The 19,489-nt window shown below is 37.4% G+C and overlaps 1 long non-coding RNA gene across 1 annotated transcript; it reads right to left on the minus strand.

Annotated features, from left to right (window-relative positions):
- Window positions 1-826: 826 nt before the first annotated feature.
- Window positions 827-15,842, minus strand: LOC128141318 (uncharacterized). Its single transcript, XR_008234955.1, has 3 exons — window positions 15,723-15,842; window positions 2,795-2,939; window positions 827-1,329 (listed from the first exon to the last, which is right to left on the minus strand). It is a non-coding gene; the product is annotated as an uncharacterized LOC128141318 (long non-coding RNA).
- Window positions 15,843-19,489: the final 3,647 nt, after the last annotated feature.

The following is a 19,489-nucleotide window of genomic DNA, read 5'->3' on the forward strand; positions in this document are numbered from 1 at the left end:
TCTTGTCTTACCTGGAACTCTGTTTTCACTTGGTTTAGCTGCAATTTTTGTAACTGCAATTTTTCTAATGATGAGTTGGCTACTCCTAATTCGGAGGTTTTGCTTTTCGTATGGTATAACCAAAGCTTTATAGAGATAATAGTAACCAGTAGTTTTTCTGTGTACAAGAAATTTTTTATGACTCTAACAAAAATATGTATGAAGAAATACAGGCCTGGTATGAAAGCAGATGCCTTGAGAAGTGGGGACACAAGATGCAGTGGAGAGGAGTACAGGCACGGGATGGTTAGAGTCAAGGTACAGGTTGATGATGGAGACCCCATAGCTCTAAACAACTCACCAGTGGTCACTTAAAAAAATGCAGATCTGGAGCTCGACAAAACCAGCTTTAGTGGTAACACAGAACAAAGAACAAGTACCTGATTATGTAAAATGCACCATATACAGTAAATTTGGATTCTTCATGGACTTGCAGACAAGTGAAGAAAGAGCAAGCTGTAAAGCAATGCTAGCAAACATATAAAAAGGGGATCCTAGAGTAAGGAAGATGAAAACATGAACAGCATAGTCCTCCTGGTGGAGGAATCAGGATGCTTCCGACTCACTGTACCCCACCCATACTAAACCAAAGCTAACAATGTTAGAACCCCAAGGACCAGGAAAAGTGAACATCACACCAAGAAAAGGGTTAGAAGCTAGGAAGCATGTGTATAATAATTTTATCTGTGTTCTTGTTCATAGTAGTAATAAAAATAAATAATAATACATTCTGTATAATAATATTTGGGTTTTATTTTCTTTCTCTTCCGTTTTCTGTAATAATTAGATCTGGACTAATAATAATTCTGTGATAAGACTGTTAAGATTTCAACAATACTAGCAATAACCTCTTGGCTTTTCACAGGAGATGTGTTTTCTTTTGCTCATAAAAAGTTTTTGAGCAACAGACTGCTCTCCAGGGCTCTGGCGCAGGCAAATAAATAGGAAGGTCATGGGACTCCTTTCTGGGCTACTTTGGTGAGCAATGAGAAGTGGTAACTCCCATGGAGGGGGGACATCACCTATAGGTGATGAGAACTGCCTGCTTTGCTAAGACTAAAAAGTGCCCCATGTCTTCATAAGATCTGAAGAGTTAGTTACTGTCTCTTAGACAGTTAACAATGCAGCCATATACAGCTATGTAAAATAAAGCAGTGGTTAAATGCTATCAAATCCATAAAAGACTGCCTCAGTTACAATGAAATGGAGAATCAGCCTCATTGTCCAAATGGCAAGTCTAGCAGATCATCTTTAGAAAGGCAAATTCCTCAGTGCTGCTTATATATGAACCTGAAAGAAAAAGAAACTGAATACATATTCTTAAAGCTATTTGACCACATTAAAATCCCCTTTTCTTGGTACAGCCTGTTACCTCTTTGTTATGCAGTTAGTGAATGCGTTTTAATAGCTCAATGTGAAGTTCATAAGAGGATCACATGCCTAAATATTATTTTGAGTATTATTTTTTAATGCTTTCCAGCTCATTTCCTTTTTCCTGCTGATACCACTAAAAGGTCTGCCAAGAACACACTGGCAAATGGTAAGGACTCAAATAATGAACATCTCATCCAATGTTTTGTGGATAATTAGGGGATTACATGTCTTAAAGAATAAGGCCACCTTTTATTAGTCATAAATTGTTCATTTCTATGGATTTTTATTACCTCATGTCACTATTATTTTTAAAGCTTCTAAAAGTACATAAATATTTCCAATTTTGAACATTCAGAGCTCCAACGTGAGTATAAAACAACCTTCCATCAGATCCCCCAAAAGTTATTTCTTGTCATTCATGAGCAACAGCTTAGTTCAGTCAATACAGGTATGTCTGACAGTTGGCTAGCTGCTACTAGCTGTTGGTTTGCAACCTATTCCAGTACAAATAAGAGCAAAGTCAACGGGAGATACATTAGGTGGTTTATTTATTAGAAAGATTCCACAGCTTCCTGTGGGGAAAAAAAAAAAAGACCCATTCAAGTTTCCATAACTCAGCATCGTCTTCTGCCATATTACTCACCAAATCTTTCGTGAATTACAGAATAATTTATTGCATTTGGGTATCTGGCTAATGAGCTACTTTATATAGTTGCTTTCTTAGAATATTCTGCCTCATCAATTAGAGTAAGAAAAACAAAATAGTAATCCTTTTCCCCCTAAGATGTAACATTTGAAACGTGATGATCACTTTGGACAAAAATTTAGACTTGTTTTTTAGAGATTATAATTTGATTTTCTTGGTAGAAGAAAAATAAACCAAGTGAGCATGGAGTAACTACAACACGAAGGACCCACTTTTTCCTCTAGCCCTGGTGAATATTTAAATACCCAGCAGTTAGTGTGGTTGAAAGATTCATTGAATATAAGGACATCTGGCAAACTAGGATCAGTCGATAATGTCAGTCTGTATACCATCCCTCAAAGAAAACTCTCCTCTGGATCATGGAAATTTTGCAATTTTCAGCTTCATTTTTCATTCAAGTGGAATGTAACAGACATTTACGTGCAGCATTTTTTTTTTAGTCAACATTTCAGTCTTACTTGGCTGGATCCTCAGTTGTCAATCGGCATAACTCTAGGAATATCTAGGGAGCCATGCTGATATATGCCAGCTGTGGAAATGATCTGAGGAATACAAGCTGATTGAACCATCATAGGCAAATGTAAAGAAGTGCCCATTTAATCTATGTACCAAACAACATCATACACACATTTATCAAAGGTATTTGACATAATCAAAATAAGTGATACAACTTACTGGACTTGTGTATTTTTGGTGCCACAGGAAGGATGGACTGATGTATTTTTTTCTCAATTTCCACTTCAGAAGTTATCATGGGACCAGTTAGAGTAAGAATTTGTATTTAGGAAGTTCTTCACAAACTAGAATCTGTGTTTTCAGGCTAACGAGCAGGGAAGAAAAGGAGAGTAAATAATTATAAGGAGGAGGAATGCAGTGAAAATACCCAGTAGGCAAAGTCCAACATCAGTAGCATAGCATAGAAATTAACACTGAGGAATAACAAATGTGTCTTTCTACTTGGACCTCCTTTTTGACCTGTAACCTTTAGGATTGAAACTTTATTTACTTCCCCGGGTGGAAACTGAGAAACAGCTGTTCCTACAAAGGCAAATAACTTACCCTTCCACTTTACTGTGGTTCAAATCCTAATCCCCAAATCATCCCCATTACGCAGACAATTTAAATCCTGGTCTGTCTTGGAACAAACCAATTAGTTTTATCCAGGATGAAACATAGTTTTTTCTTGTTCTGGGAAAAGACTTTTCCACAGACTACATCCAGGAAGTGGAAGGGATTTTTGTACCTCTGCTCGATCAGTCACCTAACATCATCCTCGGCAGGTCCTTCACACTCCAGCACCCCCAGGTGCCCTCATATCATTCTCTAAAACATGCAACACATGCTCTGCTTCATTGGAGAGCATTATTCTGGTGAGCCCTTGCATTATTTCAGACACTTTAAACAAACAAACAAAAAGAAACCCCTCCCAAAACCACACACACAAAAAAAACCCCCAAACCAATGAAAAAATAAAATCTCAAATAAAGGTAATTAGTATGTCTCTAGGTCCTGCTAGGTGGGTCCAAGAAAAGGCCAATGCAGGAAAACACAGTCTGTTCTGTACGGGACTATCACTGAGCAGTGTGGATGCAAACTGATCTGCTGTTTCTGGCATGGGAATCAGAGATTGTTCTCTGAGTGGATACCTTTCATAGTGTAGATCTACCAAAGCACTCTCAGAGCTAAGACTATGCGATAATTTTCTTCCTCAGACTGACAAAGTGTTTCTTTGTTTTTTAACTTTTGATGGTTTTAGTTTTTTTAAATCAACCAGTTGGAGGGGAAAAAAAGAATATATCTATATAACAAAAAAGTGTTAAGAACTGAGTCCAGTGGAGCATCTGCATTTAGGCAACAAAGGACATACTCTGTGTATATGGTTTATTTCTCTTTAGCAGGATCTTTTCTACAGAAAACTGAAGAAACAGAGGAGGTTTCCTTAAATGAGCACATATTGTTTTCTTCACTAACTTTACTTCATGTAATGGAAAAAGACACAAAAGTAAATGCTACCTAATTTGGCTAGTTTAATCTTTTGTCTACATGCAAATAGCTCAACAAATCTATGGTATAAGAAAGACTATACATCTGGTTTATATGGAAGTAAGTTTGCCTAGAAGTTCATGGAAATTTTATTAGTATGGTCTTTCCTAGCCTCAAAAGAAAAGCAGGATCTTTAACAAAAGTCAACTTTCTCCTATTAAATTGGATTTAAAGGAAAATGTAATTTGTAGAAATAAACCTTCTTTATTAATGATGACAAATCTCTGTATGTATAAGAAGAATTTAGGTCATTCTTTTATGTCCTGTTATTAATATAACTTTTAAAAATATATGAGAGCTATTTTTTACCATATTACCACTGAAAACAGTACTTAAAGAACAGGATAATATGAGTCACCATGTAAGGAAAAGTGTGATGAAGGAAGAAAAGGATAATATCTATATTAAAAAAATACATCAACCTTTTAAAGAAGTATATCCATCTAAGAACAGCATATGTACAACTTACTGATTCTCAGGTATGACTTACAGCCTGTTAGAAATTGAAGTTGGTCTTGTCCTCAGTAGGACTGATACAAATTGAGATGAAGGGACTAGGAATTCCTCTGCCCCTTCCATGGATGAAATATCCTCAGTAAGGAACAAAGAGAAGCCAACAGAAAAATCTTGTGGCATAAAATGTTTCCTCTTGCAAAAGCACCTTGTAGTTGATCCAACTTAGTGCTGGCCATTTAATGGCTTTTCTGTTCAGTAAGGGTGCAAGTCATAAGAAAAGAAGATAGAATAAGAATCTAATATTTAGATACCAAAAAAATTAGAAATTTAAGTCTGAATAAATTTATGTAGGTCCCCTGGAATAGGCAACTTCAAAAGGCAGTTCAGCTCATGCTAAAATAGAGACTTAGAGATCTAAGAACAACCCCTGCTTATTGCTATCCACTCACTACACAGGGAACCTAGGGAGATGAGCTTGGAGTTCAACGCTTGGATATCTAGATTTGGAAGATAGAAGTTGCACTCTAAATTACAACCTACTATGGCCGCATATGGACTTTCATATGTGGGCTAATACAAGAATGAATATTTAACTCCTGGTGCAAGCATATGCAAGACTTCTCTAATAGAGTTCTACACCCACACTTCCATTATTTCCTTAAGTCACAAAATGTGAGAGGCAAAGGCCTAGAAGGCACAGATCAAACTTACAGTTACATGACAGCTGCTGCTTATAATTCTACCAATGCAAAGCAGTCATAAACTTGGCTTTATGGGTTAGTTCCACTACTGCCAAAGTGGAACAAAGCATCTAGAAGATACCACTGTGTCTGATCATCAGATGGTAGATGTATAAATGGCAGCAGTGGTAGTGGTAATTCATCCAGTTCATTGTCCAGCTTCCCTCTCTCGTGTTGGCATGTGACTAAAAAGTTATTACAGTTCTTAATTCTAATTAATTTCATCTGTTTTTCTGACATAATTCAAGTATTTTTAGCTAAGTTGCACTTCATTGGATAGCTGGAAATACGATCTTTCTGAGCAAGAGAGGTGCCAAGCCTCTTCTAGTACTGGAAGGGGTATTGCTGTTACCTACATCGTGCCAAATCAATTATATATGAAAGTCAATTCCTTAGTTTGCAATACTGTAATAAAATCTACTTACAAAAAGAACCACATAACCATGCAGAGTACATTTAGTATCAAGGCTCAAATCTTTACGTTACTGTGTCTATATTGATAGTGTATGGACAAGTAAATATCATGAATGAGTTAGAATGCTTTGAACAATGAATCTGTGAAACTTCTCGCAGCCTTTTACTTGGCAAAGTTAATAACTTGCTCTAGTGATGAAGAAACATGTCTAAGATAATGCTACAGACTGATGAAGTATGTGTATGTATTTTCCCCTTCTCAAAGTAATGTAAGAAAACGTGTATTAGCTTTCAGCCCATGAAAACCAACCAGTCCAATAAGGAAAAGTGGCCTATTGAAAAATCTATTTTATAAAAGAAAGTCTTTGAATTAGCAGCCTTCTGGGAAATATCACTACAAATTATTCAACCATCTAACTGAACTTGTGTTGAACCATTTTCCTTTTCCTTCCCTTTGAAGGGTTTTGCAGAAGCTCAAGAAAAAGTCAAAACTTCCTTGCTCTTGAATAATGAATGCAGACTGTTCCTCACTCCAGTAAACACTGCATTTTTGTAAAGAAAGAGAACAGCTGGTGCATGAAATCACGCTTACTCACACATTTCAAGAAAAATGCTCTCAAGATACATCTTTAGATAAACATCAGTCTACAATCCTTTTCTGCATTAGTATGAAACCTATTAAATAGTAAAGGCAAGAATATTTGTTTTGTGTGTCTGAGGTGGTGTGTTCGGCCTAGCAGAAAGGCTTCTTATCCCTCTAGGCTCCCACAGGCCTGTAGAATAAAAGTGGGTTGTGCATCAGTGGTTTTCTGTGGACTCCCAGAGCATGTCAAACAGCCTATGACATGCTCTTCATTCAATATATGGGAAATATTGCTTTGCAACCCGATGCCAGCAAGGGAGCGTAGCTGGGAGAGGAGAATATGGGGGCTTAAAGATGCTGACAGCAAATGTACATTCCAGAGAGTGGTTAATGGTCAAGAAAATCAGGGGTTCACTGAGGCAAGACAGAGAGGAATGTCCAACTTGTTCTTTTGATTGATGGTCAGCAGAATGCCAAGGATCAAGAGAAAATAAGCACAAAAAGATATTTCGGTAAGGAAAACAAGGCATTAATAGTGAATATCATGCCTAACACTGATGGTGATTTATAGTCTGGCTTGCAGACAAAACCACCAATCTGGTATTGCTAATAACATGAGAGGCATGGAAAACTCCAAGGCCTTTTTCAAAAATGATAGAGTACACAACAGCCGCAAAGTTTCTTTTGGAGGTTTGTTTCTCTTTCAGAATCTCCTGTAATCATTCAATTTGCAAGGCCATCAATCCAGAAAAAGTTCTAAGGTGCCAGTTTAAGACTGAAACTGAAAATATTTCTGGTCAAGAAATACAGTTCTAGCTTCTTGCATGAGGCAGAGTAAATCTAACTTCATGATGTGAAGTAATTGGGTATGAGGCGCTTACACCTATAGAAAAACATTTATATGACAGGTTTATGTTCTGACAGTAAATATATGACAAAACCTGTTTTTTTCAGGGAGCACATGGTTTACACATGATAATTTATTTTTCTAAAAAGGAATTGATTTCAAACAAACTTTAATATCTCTATTTTTTTCTTAACTGTGATAAAACGTGCACTATAAAAAATGTGCTGCTCAGCAGCTCAGTTTGTCCTTTGCTCAAGGAGATTTGAATAGCAGTCTCTCAGCTTACAAAATATTCCAGCTGTCAGGTAACTGAGTCCTTCTATTATATGTTATCTCAACTTGTATTTAAGTAATTTATAAAAAAGTTACTCCAGGCAGAAAGATTGGGGGAGACGTTTGAAAATACTCCTGATGATTAGGCAATTTACCTGCTAGGTTATTTATGCTGTTTCAACCCCCATTCTGAATTGGACAAAGATGTGAACAGTTAGGCTACAAGATACTCTTAGGAAGCTTATTTCAACCTTTCCTGTTGACACTGTTCCACTTTAGATAAAATGCTCAAAATGTCATTGAGATGGAGAACAAGGATAGCTCTCCAGCCTTCTAGCTAGGACACTCTCCCAGGAGATGGGAACACATGGACTGCCTCTCTCCAGTAAATATTTGAGTATATGCAGTGGAACAGTGTCAACATGAGACGTTGAGAGAGACCTTTTATGTTAGTTTAAAGTTAAGGACAAGCATTTAAAAGTGGGAAAAGTGGGTTTGAAATCATTCATGCAGAGGGGTGAACTGAATCTAGGTTTTTCACATCCTGCATGCTGCTGCTTGAGTCCCTTGAGCATACGAGAACTTGCTCTTCTTCTAGCTACTTGAGTTTGGGGTTGGATTTTTTTTAATAGCATAAATAGCCACAATTTCTTCATGGATTTATTTATCAGTAACACTGTTGCTTCTTCCACTCTTACCACTAACTGACGTCCACAACTGAAAAGTGATGCTGAGTTCCTAGTTGCAACCCCTAAATATCTAGAACAGAGCAGCAATGTGTGTTCATTAAAACAATATGTGTTAAACAAAACCAAACTAATTTCACTGATTTTTTTAGGAGACTATTCACAGATGATATCAAATTGCAGGGGAAGTACCTGATACACTGGAGTGCAGGGCTTGTATTCAGAGCGTACTCAACAGGTTGCAGAAATAGGCTAGCAGGAACCTCATAAAGTTTAATAATAGCAAATGCAGGAACCTGAATCCGGGAAGGCAGAACTCTGCACATCTGTACAGCCAGAAAGCAGCTTTGAATAAAACCGCTTGGTGGACAACCAGTTGAACATGAGGTATCAGAGTGCTCCTCTGCAGAGAGAGTTAATACAGGGCTGTACTAGCAAGACTGCAGCCAACAGGTTGAAGGAAGTGATTGCTTCACTGTGTTCAGCATATGTGAGTCTGCATCTTCAGTACTGCATCCAGTTTTGGGGTCCCCAGTACAGGAAAGACATGGACGTACTGGAGCAGGGGAGACCACCTAGCTAATCAGGCTAGAGCTCAGGTCATAGAAGGACAGAGAGGGCTGGGCTGGTTCAGCCTGGAGAAGACCAAGGTCAAGGAAGACTCTGTGGCTCTCTGCAACTACCTTACAAGGGTGTGGAGAGAAGATGGAGCCAGACTCTTCAAAGAGGTGCACAGCAACAGAAGAGGAAATGGACAGAAGCTGGAAAAGAGAAATCCTGATTACTTGTAAGGAATTTTTAATATACAGAGAGGATTTTTAAACAGGTTGTCCAAAGAAATTGTGGAATATCTGTCACTGGAGATACTTAGAACTCGACTATACATGGCCCAGAGCAACCTGATCTAAGTAGGTCCTGCTCTGAGCAGGAGGTTGGACCCAATGACTTCCAGAGGTCTCTTCTGACCTCAGTCAGTTTATGCCTCTGCTGTCTTATTTTCCAATATAAAGAATTGTAGGCAATGATTTAGTAAGGGCACTATTTACATTTCCTTGCTATTCTTTGAGAATGTAATTGCTAAGCTTTAAAATTATTGGTCAATGTAAACCACTCTTTTTCTACTTTATAATACATGTCTTTGTTCCTCTCCCTATTCATCTTCTACATTCTCCAGCCAATACACTAAAAGTATTCTGTATTTTCTTATGTACATATAGTATCTTCACATTATTTAGGGTAATAACCAATATGGCCTATTCCTTGCTTCCTTCTTCTGTCCTTCTTCCACTAAACTGCTGCAAAATTCCTAGTGTTCCTAAAAATTAGATATATTCTTACTCTGTTCTAAATACAAAATCCTGGTCTTCCTTTTGCACATTTCTTTTCATGATATTTAACTTAAGTAATTTTGAAATATATTTTTTTTCAACTGAGAAATATGCATATGAGTGTTTAAGAGAAAGAAAGAAAGAAATCTGTGATTTATCACCAGTTGACTGAAACACACAATTCTCAAGTCATGGTGGGATAACTTTGTTTCACTACCATTCAAACGTTAATACAAAAATATATCATCCCTACTTTCAGATATGGACAAATACCTATGTATATGCATGTATGTTCAAGCACACAAGTGTAAGTACACAGAAAAATTTCAGAAGAAAAAATGAGCCTCTCAAACTCAGTAGTAAATGTGGACACTGATGATTTATTTGGGTTTTATGTGGATAATTTTCTTTTTGGCTTTTATATTGGAGAAAAAAATGTGTTTGTATTGGCAACACTTCTTTGCATGTACTCAGCTACATACACTGCTTCTGAAATTGAGAGGCCCTTTTAAAAAGGACACACTGGAAAAGCTTTCTGCTTTTACTTGTATAGTTTCAAAGGGGAAAAGCATTGTGTTCTGCCATAACTTTTCACACAGGTATTTTACCTTAGGATATATCACTTGTTCTATATTTGGAAAGTATCAAAGAAATGTCATTCCACTGGTTTTCATTCCTTTTTATAACTCTGTATCCAGGAGATGCAACAGCCTTTAAAGTATGTGAGTGGTGTTGTCCCCTCGGATTTCTCTTCTTCAGCCTAGCATGAAACTTTCTGTCTTGCATTAGGGACCAGTGGTCATTCTTGCTGCTTGAAGAATCACCTAGCATGTTAGTATAGTATGTTAATTATATTCACTTCCAGACCTATTTCTGAATTTCAATTGCTCCAAATCTTGGTGTATTATAATTCATTATATTGTTTCAACTCACTAAGGGGTAGAACGAGCAACCAGAGAGAGGAATTTTGGAGCTGGAGCTAGATCTGAATCCAGAGTTAAACTGAAAGAGTGTGGAAGGGTTTTCATTTGTAATATAACTTTTGAAAGCTACTTTTGGGTGAGGAGGGAAACAACCATCTAATAGATGATACCTGGCTTTGCCTCAGCAAGTATGTACCTTTTAAGTCTTTCACACAAAGTTGTCTCAAAATTCTATTACATAGAATATTTAGTCTAATTTACCCTGCTACAGCAGTTTCCACAAGTTTTTAGCAGAACATAAAAATATCTGATAGGCTTAGATCCATGGCCCATCCAGGCCACTATTCTGTCTCCAGGATTGGCAGCAGGGGATGCTACTTGGGGAAAGCATGCAAACCTGGCCACAAACCTGTTACCTGGGGAAAGCAAATCTGAAAGGAGGGAGGGGTAGAGAGGCTGGGCCAAAACGTGAACCAGAACACTTCCAAACTTCTGAGTTCAAATGGTCACTGTAACTGCATCCCATGCAACCCAACATTATACTGGAGAGGATTGAGGACATATAGCACACCTTCTCTTAATTGTTTCAATAAAAAGAAGACCCAAGGAAGCACGGAGAGGCAGATGTAGCATGTTCTGACCACATCTGCAGCATGAACAATCGGGAGAACAGGGCTTTGCGGCAGTCAAAACTATGTAACTGCCAGTCAGCCTAGATGTAGCATGTGACTACGAAGAACTTCCAGCTTGCTAGGAGGTGTTATTCTGCTGTCAAATGTAAAGGTGATTTCGCAGTTCACTTAGGCAGGAGGCTTCTTAGCCAAGCCAGGCAGAAGGGATGTAAGAGCAGCTCTCTGAAAGTAGGTCTGGTGTGTGGCCACTGCCTTCTGAGGGGCTGAATTTGGCCCATGCATAGTACAGGGAGAGACACCTGTGAAATCTGACTTTCTTCATGCCTGGACTTGAGGCCCAGAGTCTCAGTGAGTCAGTCATTTCAGTCCGTGAAATGAAGCAGCAAATATCTGACAAGACAAAATGTTGCAGCCTGCACTCTTTTTGACAAATGTATCAAAAGACTTTCATTCAGATGTAATATAGCCTATTCATCTGCCTAGTATAGAAATCTCATCTCTTCTGTACATACACACACAAAATCAGGTGAGGGAAGAGAATACATTTTTTTTCTTCCATATAAAGGCAAAATGTATTCCCTAAAAAGGAGACTTCAGTATGGTGGATACCCTTCAGTTTCTTCATAGTCTGTTTAATTATTTTGTAATTTCATGTAGTTCATGAACATAAAAGCTATACACATACACATACACAAACACAGTCGTTCAGGAAGATGCTCCCAATCCACTGTTCTGTGGATATTCTTGTGAATATATATTTTCTCTTTTGTAAAATCTGTAGTAAAAAAAATTACTTGTGTGTATTACAACCAACAGATAGGATATATAGCAAAACTAATAGCAATAATCAAATATTCTTACTATAGTAATTCTTATCCTTCTTCTTCCCCCAGTAGCCAGTTCCCTGTTACCAGCCTTTGATCCTTGCTGCTTTCCAGGCCTTTGCTCTTTCTGAAGATCTTCCTTGAAAAAGCTGTCAGTGACAGCTGCAAAAACTGACATCACCTTGAAATAATAGCTGAAGTATTTTTTTGTCATTAAACTTATTTAATTTACATTGTTGCCTGTAGCATAGGCATAAGCATGGATTTATCTGACATGGAGAGACATATTAAACATAGAGGATACATTCAGATTCTTCCTTTGTTGCAGCTCCTACTTAGAAAGTTTTCAGAATTTTCAATACTCAGAACATGAAGCCAGTGAAACATGTTTCTCAGGAGCAAAATGCTGCAGAAATGCAGTAAGTCATGTAAAGAAAGTTGCAAAACAGGTTGACATATCTTTCACTGGAGTCAGTTTAATTCAGTCAAATTCATTAAGCCTCGATACAAACACCTCTATTGCAAACCCTAACAAAGAAAAAAAACTCATTCATTTTAAGTAAAACGAGAAGTTCTTTAAGCACCAGAACTCATGAGGCCTGATTTCCTGTGGATTTGCTTCCCATGGTTGACTGCAAGCTTTGATTGAAACTTTCCCCCTAAAGTTGCTTTTCTATATGGCTTCTTTGGTGTTTGGTAATGGGGAGGCTTAGCTGCAGTCAGCAACAGCCCACAGTCATCAAGACTTCTAATATCTTTTTTCATCACTTTAGCTACGTATTTGTTAAAGAAACATCTTTGTCTGTAAGAACTCTCCCTTATGTCCAATTTGACTGAAACCTGTTACAGTTTTTCAGTTTGTAGATTATTGTTTGCTTGATTGATTTTAGGAGAGGAGAAAAGAACAGAATGAGACAGAGAAAAAGAGAAAAAGATAGAAGAGAGAGTAAGTATGACTGCATAAACCTTATTTCCTCAGGAAATTGTACTAACACGTTCAACAATAGAATGAAAGTCTTCCACAGCCATAATCAGATCTGGTCTCAAATCACAATTTTCCTGTACTAGCATATAATGCTGTCCAGTCCTGAAGCCATCCCATCACCAGTTACTAACGAAATCTTCAGGGGCTAAAGAACAAGAGAAAAGCTTACTTTTAGGCTTGAGAAGCATTTTTAAAGTAAGGGCCAGTGTTTTAGAAGATGTAAAGCAGCATGGATTCTTGAACAAGATAATTCCAGTAGGTTTTTTATGCACTATGAAGACAAAATCAACAAGTAAAAACGAATACTTTCTATCTTGAGTAACTGCCAAAGGGTAGAAAGAAAGGACTGACACAGATAGATACCCAAAATCATTGTAATAGCACCTATGGCATTATTTGATGGCATAAGACAAACTCTTCAGGAATGATTCATTGCCACAGTAGTGAAATATATAAGGCTCAACACTTGTACAAACAGTTGTGTATACAGTTCATTGATTCTCAAGTGCATTTACAATACTCTCATGAGCTTACCAAGAACTTCATATACTGCCACTATGTGAAAATATGTTCTTTCAAATAATCACAGCATTTCACCTTACCTGTCAAAATTATGACCACTGGAAACAAGCCTGAATAAAATGTGGACCTAAAAAGAACTAACTTGAAAACTACGGCTATAGGTCTGTGGACTATGACATATTGAAACTTCATGGGCTTTCAGTCTCCTATATTTTCTTACCAATTTCTTTGCAATGCAAAGCAGAAATGGCACTAAACAGACTTTTACTCAATAATGATATCAAAGAGCGAAATAAATATACAGGAAATTATACAATTATCACCTTCTTTGATAACAGTATCTAAATATTCTACCTGCCTACTTCTAATCATTTTTCCCTTCACCAGGGTGTTATTTTACCATTACAAACGTATTTTAATATGTGTTTTCCAAAATCCAGGATAATCCAAGAGTGAGTGTGTGTACTGAGAGCATACATGTGCTACTCATGCTAATTGACCCTGATCCCTCACAATAAGGACATTGAATGAAGTTTTATTTCTTATGAATACTCTTACTTGCATGGCTTATTTGCTAACCATGGGAGGTGGGCATTTAATCTGTCAAACATTTGTAAAACACCAAAAGCAATGCAACCTTTGACCTGGGTCACTGAAACTGCACCCACTTCTTGTGATTTTTCTGTTCGCCCAGCCTGTTTCATATATTTGTCCCATGCCTTATGAAGCATGCAGACAGAGTATGATCTTTGACATTCAGCCACCTGTGTCCCATACTTTTTGTGTGAAAGAAATAAATGACAGGCCTGGAGATTAAGACCAGGCCTCTCTCTCTCTCTCTCTCTGTCTTTTTCTTTCCTTCTTAATTCAGGTGTTTTGCCAGATGAGCTGTAAGTCCTATTTGTCCTTTAAGTTATAAAAGTTTCTTTCTATTTCCACTGAACTTTTGCTACGTATGTATTATGTAGCTTTAAAAGACCAACTATCTTTATATTTTGTGCAAAAAAATTGAGATTAGATCATTCTCCCAATAAAATTGACAGTAAAGTCATCATTGGCTTCAACATGAATGATGAGAGATGTGACATTACTTTTTCACAGTACATTAAAGAAAAGAAAAAAGATTTTTTCATCTGAACCGTATTTCTATTTCTCTCCTAGCCTTAATGCTGACTCCTTCCTACATTAATATAGGGATATTATTAATTTTAGTCATACTTTGGCTCAAAATGTATTTCTAAGTGGAAAAAAAAAAGTGCAAAATTTATCATAATATCTTTGCAGCATTTACTTATGCTTATTACCAGTAAGTCATGTTAAGTCAATTAAAGTAAGGATGATCTTGCTTAACTTCAGTTGTTTCAGAGTTGGCCATCTTGGCCAAGGTACTCCTCCTGGTTCCCCCACAGTCAGTGCAGAGAGACAGGATCATCTTTGTCTTGGATGAATCATTCAGTGAAGATGAGACTGCCTTCATAGTGAGAGGGAAATTAATTTGGGCAATTTCAGGCACAGGTATCTAGTGTTGTTATAGACGCTCTCAGGTATCCTGCTGGGCTACCATCTGCTCTTCTGGAAGGACACAGATATCTCTCTCATAGGTCATATTTGTAGGCCAAATGTGGATGTCTAAATAAGATCAGTGCTGTGTCTCAAATAATACAACACGCTTACATTTAGGAAACTGAACCATGCCTCTATTCTGGACAGCTTACTTTTTTCTAGTGGTAATTCATTGAAATGAATCCTACTCACACTCTTCAAATACCACAATTAATTTCAGTAGGAACACTTGTAGGTTAAGCAGAATGTTTCATTGGCTGACCCTCGGTGAACACAGTAGACTCCAGGAGCTGGTATTACTTTAGACCAACAGTAAGTCACTGGAACTTTGTTGACTCCAATATTTTACAGGTTTAATTAAAAGCAAAAGCTGAGCATTATTTCTTCAACATAGTAGCTGAATATCACACTACTTATTCTACTTTTACCGTTTGCTGAAGTCATATTCAGTAGATGAACACAGTCAAGTTAATAAAGAAGTAAAATTTAGTAATGAAATTTATCTGTTTCTGGTACACAGAAGTAAGAAACATTTTAATTATGCATTTTAAAGATCATCCTCTTTAAATAATTAGTACCATGTTCAGCTTATTCAGGTCTATTGTTTAAATTTTAATAAATGTCCAAAATTAAGATGAAACCATATCCAGTAAAGTGTTACAGAAGCATACACAAGAAAATACTGTAATTCCCTGCATACAATTCAAAGTAATCAGATATTAAATAAGGTCATAAATATTAAAAAGTCAATAATAGCATGATTTCATAATTAATAACTTCATACCTCCTTTTCCATGGTGTAAGGAGATAAGGAGAAGCCAAAGATCTCACCACAGCTGCAAGAGTAACTTAAATGAAGGCAACAGCAGAATCAGTGGTTTGCAAAGCTGGGAGGGAGCCATTAAAAAATAAAACAGCAGTATCTCCTCACGCTGCTGCTGCCAGATGGCTTCAATCCTTCCGTTCTTCAACTTCTGGTCAGATGGCTGAGCCAAAATTAAAAAATATACCAGATGCACTTTTTTGGACTATGTCCCATTTTATGTTCTCCTAATCAAGAATGGGGGAAGGGTGAGGGAGAATGAGCCAGATATACAGTGGCAAGTTTAAAGAGAAAAGAACTAAAAATACACAAAGACTATGAAACATCCAAACAGGGTACAGGAAGTAGAAAAGACTAGTCACAGGAAGCATATAGAAAAAACCACATCTTTCAGCAGAAGACTAGCTAAGGAGGTAGGAAAGGAGTAATATCCAGCCATGAGCTGGCAGTAGAAAGGGAATTAGAGTAGCTATTTCCCTCCAGAGAAGTAGAAATTTATAGGCCACCATACCTATGCTGATGTTAGTTTCTGTAGTGGGACCAAAAGACATGGACCTGTTAAGAGTGGGTCCAGATGAGGGCCGTGAAAATGATCAGATGGCTGGAGCACCTCTCCTATGAAGAAAGGCTGAGATAGTTGGGATTGCTCAGCCTGGAGAAGAGGAGGCTCTGGGGAGACCTCGTTGTGACCTTTCAGTATATAAAGGGGGCTTGACTTTACCTGTAGTGACAGAATGAGGGGCAATGGTTTTAAACTGAAAGAGGGTAGGTTTAGATTGGACACAAGGAAGGAATTTTTTACAATGAGGGTGGTGAGACAGTGGCACAGGTTGCCCAGAGAAGTTGTGGGTGCACCATCATTGGAAGTGTTCAAGGCCACGTTGGATAGGGCTTTAAGCAACCTGATCTAGTGAAAGATGTCCCTGCCCACAAGAGGGGGGGTGGTCAAGATGGTTTTTAAAGGTCCCTTCCAACCCAAACCATTCTATGATACTATGTTTCTATGAAGCAACAGTGAGCCATGCCTTCTAAAATATAATGTATCTCAATGAACATAAAGTTAGCTTTCCTTTATCCAAAATACTGATGGACTTGAATAATGTCAATTCCCAATAATGCTGGTGCTACAAAATTCCCTGGACAATATGGATCAGAAACAACTCAGCTTGAATCCAGCCAGACTTACTGACTCCAGTTCAATGCTTGCTATGCCAAATCCGAGGAGGTTTCTGAAAAGTTAAGGAGGCATCTGTGGACTGTGAGGAACAGTACTCCAAAATACAAGACAGACAAAAATCTCTGTGAATTCAGTGCTAATGCAGTGAAACCAGCCTGGAGCCCAAACTGTACTAAACCAATAATCATTCTAGCACACAGTATAGTGCCTTCTGTCCACAGGCCAGTCCATACTATGTCTGTTTGTATCTAAGAGAGCTTGTTAATTTTGGCACAAAGCCAGATTGATCAGTTAAAATGTTGGCCAGCTGGAAATACAAGAAGTCCTAAATAGCTGCCTTAATGATAGCCAGGAATATCTAGAGACTTCTGCAGGAAGAGTGAAGAACAGAGATGAGTCTGAGTTTTGAAAGAGAAGGTTGCCTAGAGAGGTCATGGGGTCCCCATCCTTGGAGATGCTTGACACCTGACTGAACATGGTACTGGACAACCTGGTCTAGCTGATCCTGTGCGGGCAGGAAGGTTGAACTAGATGATCTCGACAGATCCCTTCTGACATCAACTATTCTGGGACTCTGGGAAGCAGAAGCAATGCTGCCCAACTCTGCCTCCACAAAAGTACTCTTCTCAACTGTAAACCATCTCTTTCATAGCTGTCATGCACAGAGCCTAACTTTCTGTCATCATCTGCTCTTCCCTCTGAAAAATTCCATCTTCCCTTTCTCCCTCACCAAATTTCCACATTCCACCTCTCCTTTCTGCTTCTATCCAATCACAACCCCTACACAAAGAAAATCTGACCATCTTCTTACAACAAATATTCTGCTGTCTGTACTCTGATTTCATACTGTTGTGATATAGTATGGTGAACATGGAGATTTTTTTCTTCAGCCTAGAAATACTGGAGTTCAACGGTTCTAGTTCAGAGAAAAAGGCCCCATTCCATGCACTGCTCAATCATATTATGCAACCTTCTAAAATTTATAGAGAATAAAAGATATTCACAAATATTTTTTCTTCTCTTTTGGTTCCCATGAAAAATGCTCAAGCCAAAATCAGACTCATTTTCTGGTGCAAGACCTCATACGTCAGTTTACTTATGGGTTGGTGCTAGAGCTTATATGAGAATTTTTCAAATCTGAGGGCATTCAGTAATTTCATAATTCAGTGTAAATCATCACCAAACTTTTAAGTAACTATTAGTTCCTTTATATCTAGTACAGTATTTGAATCTCCAGCATGAAATGGAAATTGGCAGTTGCACTTTCTGTCTGAGGTTATAGGCTGTTTGATTCTTTACACTAATGAAATACATGTCAAAAAAATTCAATGAACTCTCTCATTTTTTTATTTTTTTAAAGTAGAATTTTGCTGGTTTTCAGGTGTGATTGTTTTATATCACTTTGAGGAGATGATTGAAAGTTTGACAAAAGAAAAAAGTCAATGGCAGAATCTTTGCATGACTCGCTATACTTTCATGTAGGTCATAGTATATACTTTCAGGTTAACAGATGGAAATATTTTAAGGTATATTTGCAATTGCTTTCTTCACCTATCTAACTAATTTTAAAAAAATAATAATATGAACATTGAGTGCTAAATTCCCTTTAAAATGTGCTTTAAAGAATATAGTGGAAATTACAATGTTGTAATGATTCTTAATTTTTACTATATTTTTCCTTAATGATTTCAGATTTCTGAAAGACCTTGTCTGTTTTTGAATCCTTATTACTGGAAGTGTGGTTCAGAATGCTCTGCAAATTTGACCACACTGTCTCATTCCATTTATTTAATTCCAATCAACGTGCGGCTTGAGACATCTAATCATTGTCTTTTCAACAACAACAAAGTCTCATACCAAAGTATATAGAATGCTGAGAATGCCAAACTGTTAGTTTTGTTTTTTTCAAAACTGCTAAAAACTACAAAACTGCAGATCTATTTTTTGAAATACGAATGTTGTTAAGCTGCAAAGTCAACCAAAAAAAAAGTGAAATGTTTAATTTATTATGCTGTACAAACAGGAAGTAATTGCTGACCTCTGTTAAAAATATTCTAGTTGATGTCAGTGAAGTTACAAGCTAAGAGGGCATTCGATCAACTTCCATGGCTGCGGAGATAGGCCAATCTTAAATAATTTGGAAATCTCAAGACAAATCTTTCCCAGATAAGCATGATTTTCTTATTCTGCTCTGATTCTATGTGTGGTCTAAAAGTCACTCATCTTCGCAGGAGTCATTAAAGTATTTTATATGGGTTCTTGTACTTCCTGCATCACCAAAGTATTAAAATTTCTTTTTTTTCTATCTCATTTTGTAGTATACCCTGAAGAATATGTGTTTACATTAGAAAAGGCAGTTCATAGACTGTAGTGAGCAGTACAGTAGCCCTTTGTTCCTGTGGGAACTCATGCCAAAGTTTGGGATAGCCACTGAGAAAATACCTTTTACTCCATAGCTTATCTCTTACATAGACAGTTTCTTAATGTCATAGCCCTCTTGCTAAAACCATAGCCCCAAGCCATAAAATCCTTTGAAGAGAAAACAGAAGTT

This window comes from Harpia harpyja, chromosome 4, assembly GCF_026419915.1.
Source record: "Harpia harpyja isolate bHarHar1 chromosome 4, bHarHar1 primary haplotype, whole genome shotgun sequence".
NCBI lineage: Eukaryota > Metazoa > Chordata > Aves > Accipitriformes > Accipitridae > Harpia > Harpia harpyja.